Genomic DNA, 5,812 nt, shown 5'->3' on the forward strand with positions numbered 1-5,812 from the left:
TTTTCTCCATAGCTTTTGGTTCCTGTCCTGGAACTAGCTCTTGTAGACCAGACTGGCCTCGAACTCACGGAGATCTGCCTGCCTCTGCCTCCCGAGTGCTGGGATTAATTAAAAACATTTTGGAACCAAGAAAAGAAAGTGAAGTAGTAAACTTTTGGTGCATGTGTGCAAGATTTGCATTTTGTCTAAGGTTTCTGTTTGTTTTGCATCATGGGCAATGTGGAAATGTATTTAATAATTTTGTAATTTTTATAGTAAAATGAGAATGTTTTCTGATACCCCCAAAAGGAAATTTACTCCAATTTGGTAAATTAAGAATTAAATAAAGACCAGTATAAGTGAAAAATGTGTTTACTTGCAAGCATTATACGTTAAGTTAGTTTTTGTCCTGATAGGGTCAGTGATATTCATAGGAAGAGACAGTCTACTCCTTTCTCAAGATGGTGGGCCTGGCACCTCCCTCAGAAATCCCTTTAAACAAACCCATATTCTGCCTAAAATTTGACAGCCCAAATCCTAAGGCTCCTCCACAAGGCCGTGCGTGTGCTGAGGTCAACATCAGGTACTGTCCTCTGAGCTCTCCATTTATCTGCTGAACTTTGTCATGTGGGTTTGGGGGACAAACTCAGGTCACTAGACTTGGTGGGGAGCACACTTACTCAGTGAGCCATCTCACTAGGCTACTTCACTTTTTGAGAGTCTATACTGGACCAGGAGCTGACCAATCAGGGCTGGCTAAGGAGCAAGGCCAGGGATCCTCCTGTCTCGTGTCCTCTAGTGCTTGGGTTACAGGAACATGCCATGGCACCTAGCTTTCCCCATGTGTGCTGGAGTCATGAACACTGACTGCCAGCATCACTGACTGAGCCGTCACCCCAGTCCCGGGAATAATTTTTAGAACAGTGACTCTTAGAAATAAATGTTTATGTGGCCCAGGATTGGTTCAACACAGACTGGCTCTTGGCAAATATAAGCCAGGCCAAATTTGTCTTTCAACTTGTTGCTTACCTTTTCAATACTTTCATGGTCCACAGGTGAAACTGGCCAGAAAAAGCCGACAGAAGATCAAGAGAGGCCATGTTATTGTATTTTTCTATGGCTCTTGTGGTGGCAGAGATTAAACCCAGGATCTTACAATTACAAGACAAGCATTTTAGTTCTGAGCCACATCACTGACCTAGGGAATAGAGTCCACTGTGAGCAAGTCAAGAAGACACAGGCTAATCAGTCAAGAGTCCAGACCTGTATAAAGCTTTTGAAGACAGGTTTATTTATATATAAGTGCATGAAATTGAATACAGAAACTTTATTAAAATACTATATATTACAAATTTTAATCCAATAAATTCTGTGTAATGACACTGAAGTGCTGGAGTCACTTTAACAGATGCTCTGTGTGTCTACAGCGGTTCACCCTGTATATTACAGAGAGGAGAGCCATGTGCGGATCTCAGAGGTTTCCTGGGACCAGAGGCGGGATGGAGTGAGCTGTGCACCTCTCCTTTGCAGCAGTGAATTGAACTGCGGTTGTTTTCACAGGCCAACTTTCAAGAACCAAAATGAACTTGCATATGTTTATTGCTGCCCTTTGAAGAAAATGTGTGGTGAAAAATAATTTAAAATAAGGACCAGCATCTCTGAGGCTAACCCGATGCTTACTGCAATTAAAATACTTAAAATTCACTGCAAAATCTGTGTTCTTCAGGGAGTTATGCTATATACACAATGAGATTTGTACATGACTTGGGAAATAAAAAAATCGCTCATATAAAATTAAAAATCAATAGTATACAATATTTACAGCCTGTTAGGTATTACATATAAACATAGTTTAAATAATCCTTCCAAATGAAACTGTTTTATGTAAACATGCAGTACACATATTCATACAGTGTAGTTTACAGCTGGAGCAGAAGGGAGGATTGTGTTCACACAACGCAGGTACTTCATCACACACACTGTTTGAGCAGCACCCTCCAATGTCTGTTCTTCCTGTCTTTAAGCTTCACAGTACATTTAGTATTTTTATTGTAAAAATAAATCCCTGATGGCAAACATATTTCTAAGGTTACATAAAGTCTGTCTTTGTACTACAATATTTAACTAACACTGTTCACACAGGGATCTCTGCCGTAAAACTCAACTTTAAAATCCCACACTTAATTTGCTTGACAACATTTTTCCCTATTTCATACTTGCTTGGAAAATGAAACAAAACAAAACAAAAACCAGAGGAAAATGCCATGTGGTGAAGGACAGGGAAAGTAGTGATCACCTGTCATACAGTGGCTGGCTGGTTTCTAGGGAACCATATGAAGTTAGCAGCTGGACTGGTCTCGGTGGCTCAATGCTGGTTCTGGAGTCTCATTGTAGGTGGTGCAGGCAAAGCCAGCTCACTGGTACCAAGCCCAGAGCTCCCTTAGTCCACTCTGCACAGGTCTCTTAACTTTCAAGGCACTGAGACATCATTCAGCTTTTATAAACTGTACTGTGGGTCAGCTAAATGATTCATCAGTGGGTTGAGCGTTACTGGAATTTTAAAGTGAGTTTCTTGGTACTGTCTGCTGGGTCAATTAGACTCACTACTTGAACAAAGCCACACTAGCACAGAGCTAAAGCTGCTCCCTCAGCCTGGGACATCTTAAGGCAGGAGCTAATACTGAGGGTAAAACCACAGGTTCTGCCAGGTTATATGGCTAAACTGAGCAAAAGGAGGACTTCTTATTTATCTATCTAAACAGGCAAAGCTCATGACGAAAGGCATGTACTAGGGAGAGAGCCAGATCTTTCCATATTACTCTGTGGAAATTGTGTCCACTATCATAAACACTAAGAAAATCTTTGCAAACAAAAGCTTCTGTTTTTCTTTGCAGGAAAAAAAGCTATTCCATCCCAGCCATATTCAGTAATAAACATAAACATATTGATTTAAAGAGAAGGAGCCAAGCACATGGCACACACCCCTAATCCCAGTACCTGAGAGGCTAAGACACAAGGATCAGAAGTTCAAAACTAGCCTGTGCTACACAGTGGGTGAGACCCTGCCTCAAACACATAAAACTTAAAAGCAAAATTAAGCCTTTTCCCATCTACTGTTCATTTAGGCAAGGCTCTAAAGAAGTTAATTTTTAAAAAGTAATTACCAATATATCCCTAGGAGGAAAAGCACTCTGGTTATGGGGTTCAGACGATCATGCATCAGAGTTCCTCTTTCTAGGTATTTAATGCCATACTTTTCCCCAGTTTACGTTACAGCCCTGAGAATTCCCCAAGAGGGAAGAGCTGAGCCTACAGACGCAGGGGATGGGTACAGGATATCACCTAAAGGAAAACATGAGCATCACACTGTCCTTCCCTCCGTCACCCCCCTCCACACCACCCCAGCCTGTGCGTTCAGCTACTCCCTTTCCACGAGATAACCACCGCATAAAGAAGGGTACCGAAAATTCGCTCTGGGCCAGCACTTCAGCTTCGGTCAAGGAACTGTGCACATCTAAATAATGACATCTGATAACTGCTTTAGAAAGGAGTGAAATTGTCAGAAGAACTGCTAAATAAATCAGTGCGAAAAATCAAGGAAACCATGACATAAGTTCAGCACACGTGCCACACACACAGGTAAAGAATGTGAGAGACAATCTCCTAAATTAAGAAATGATTCTGGATCACAGCTCAGCTTGCTCAGAAAGGTGGATGCTGCCACTATCCTCATGAGGAGTTAGCCAGTGCCTCTCCTTGGTTACTGAAAACATTTCATATATTTAACATTAATTCCTCCCAAACAAATCCCAGCTATGTTCTGACATAGGCAAATTCAGACACCGCTACCCCACCCTGGATCACCTACAGGAGACAGGGATCCACAAGGGAGATGGGCAAGTCCACCATACACAAAGTGCACTACGATTTAAGTGCGTATGTGTGACAGAGCCCACACTCCTGGAGTGAGGGATCAGCAAATCTGTGTCTCACTGCTTGGTAACACAGGGAACTTTATCACAGATGCTTCTGTGTACTGACAATTCCTCCTCTTTGAATCTTCCTGTTACAAATGAGATTATACATTTTAAAAATATTGTATTTTAAAATCAAATATTGTCCTTTATATCCTGAACAGTTTCAAAGGGATGAGAAATCATGGACAATCATCAGGAGACACTAGATGACTGTCACATTTAACCAGAGACTGTAACCCCTCATTTTAAAAGGAAACAGTAATTTACCCAGTTATACTCAACTTGTGTTAACACACTTCCCTGCAATCTAAACCCTCAGAAATTCCCCAGTAATTTTTCTGTGTTCCTCATATCTTACAAACAAGATAAACAGAGATGTTTTCAAGGAGTGTTTTAAAACACTCCTAAAGAATGCTTCCACATGGCAAGAGCACTGTGGTCTGCACACAGTTCAGAAAGTGTCTTTCTTGTCGCTCCCTGCATTATAAAATGGCATAACTTTAAGGTACTGGTATTTTTTTTTAAGGTTAAATGGAAAATAGGTAACAAACAAAACAACAGCCAGTACCAACAGTGACAGGACACAGAAGTCCCAAATGCTCAGGATGACAGATGATAGGCGATCAGGAGGGGTGGGGAGCTAAAACAAGGACAAGGATTTGCATATGGTAAAGAGTCAATGAATATTCTAAATTAACCCAAAGAAGTAACTAGGAAATGACAGTGGAGGAGGAAATGCTGGCCACAGCTACTCCTCCCACATCGCCCAGTGGTGACAGCCCTGCTGTAATCTACTCCTTTATGCCTGGGCACCACCACCACCAACTGTCATATCTGCATTATTCTACCCAGCGGGTATCAATCACATTTCAGAGTGAGACCTGAAACTCAGAGTGGTTAAATGCTGCTCAGACCAGAGTGAACAAAGGCAACAGAGCCTGGATACAGGACTGCACCATCTAGTCCTCTCTTTCTTTCTTTCTTTCTTTCTTTCTTTCTTTCTTTCTTTCTTTCTTTCTTTCTTTCTTTCTTTCTTTTTTCTGAAGCTGAGGACCGAATCCAGGGCCTTGTGCTTGCTAGGCAAGGGCTCTACCACCGAGCTAAATCCTCAACCCCCTAGTCCTTTCTCTACTAGCTCAGAGCAACATCTAACACACAGAAATGCCCAATTCCGAGGATTGGATGGGAAAAGGAAGAGGAGTCGCGGGGAAAGCGACAAGGTACTAGTCCACGTTTTTCAGGGTTTGAAATCGCTTCACCAGCTCCTGGTGGACTTGGGCGAGGGAACCCTATTTCTGGCATCTTTGTACATAGGAGATCCAGGAAGGGAACTCACCAAACAGAGCTAGGTAGTGAGTGCCAGCCTGGGCACCTTAAAGAGGCCACCCCGCCTTCCACTGCAAATTAAAGATCCTGGAAGCACCGTTTCCTACAGCATTGTTTGATCTTAAACCATTCAGTGAACCTTGTTCCTTTTATAAACAAAACCCTTGGAAAAACAGCAGTGGAATTCTGTGTTACAAATACTAAGAAAGTGCTCTTGGTGAGACCTCAACACTGGGTGATATATATGAGGATTCAAACTAAGAGTGGTGCTTTCAATTTAAATCCACACAGGCATCAGGTCCCCTGAGAAGCCAATGAAACTGTACCAGGGCCCATGACCTGAACTTCCTTCTCAGGGAAGTTAACAGGGAACTTACATGAGGCCCTGGTGCTGAAGAGTTTTAATTTGTCGTGAAGAAAATTTACTGCTAAACCATGGCTGAGTTTTCAGAAGGTGGAACCCGACTATGTCAGTGAGAGCTTTTGTCATGTCCCAAAAAAGGGTCTCCAGCAAAAATCTTAAATACCCT

At 42.1% G+C, this 5,812-nt stretch overlaps 1 protein-coding gene across 2 annotated transcripts in view; it reads right to left on the reverse strand.

Moving 5' to 3' along the window:
• Window positions 1-1,247: 1,247 nt before the first annotated feature.
• The window catches only part of Tmem170b (transmembrane protein 170B), a 40,001-nt gene continuing 35,436 nt past the window's right edge, over window positions 1,248-5,812 (reverse strand). For both annotated transcript variants that reach the window (XM_050142271.1, XM_050142272.1), the window contains one exon: window positions 1,248-5,812. This exon is cut by the window's right edge and continues 2,637 nt beyond it. The gene's annotated coding sequence lies outside the window, so the exon portion shown is untranslated.

Source organism: Alexandromys fortis, unplaced genomic scaffold (genome assembly GCF_014885135.2).
Source record: "Alexandromys fortis isolate MF-2015 unplaced genomic scaffold, M_Fortis_MF-2015_v1.1 scaffold_5, whole genome shotgun sequence".
NCBI lineage: Eukaryota > Metazoa > Chordata > Mammalia > Rodentia > Cricetidae > Alexandromys > Alexandromys fortis.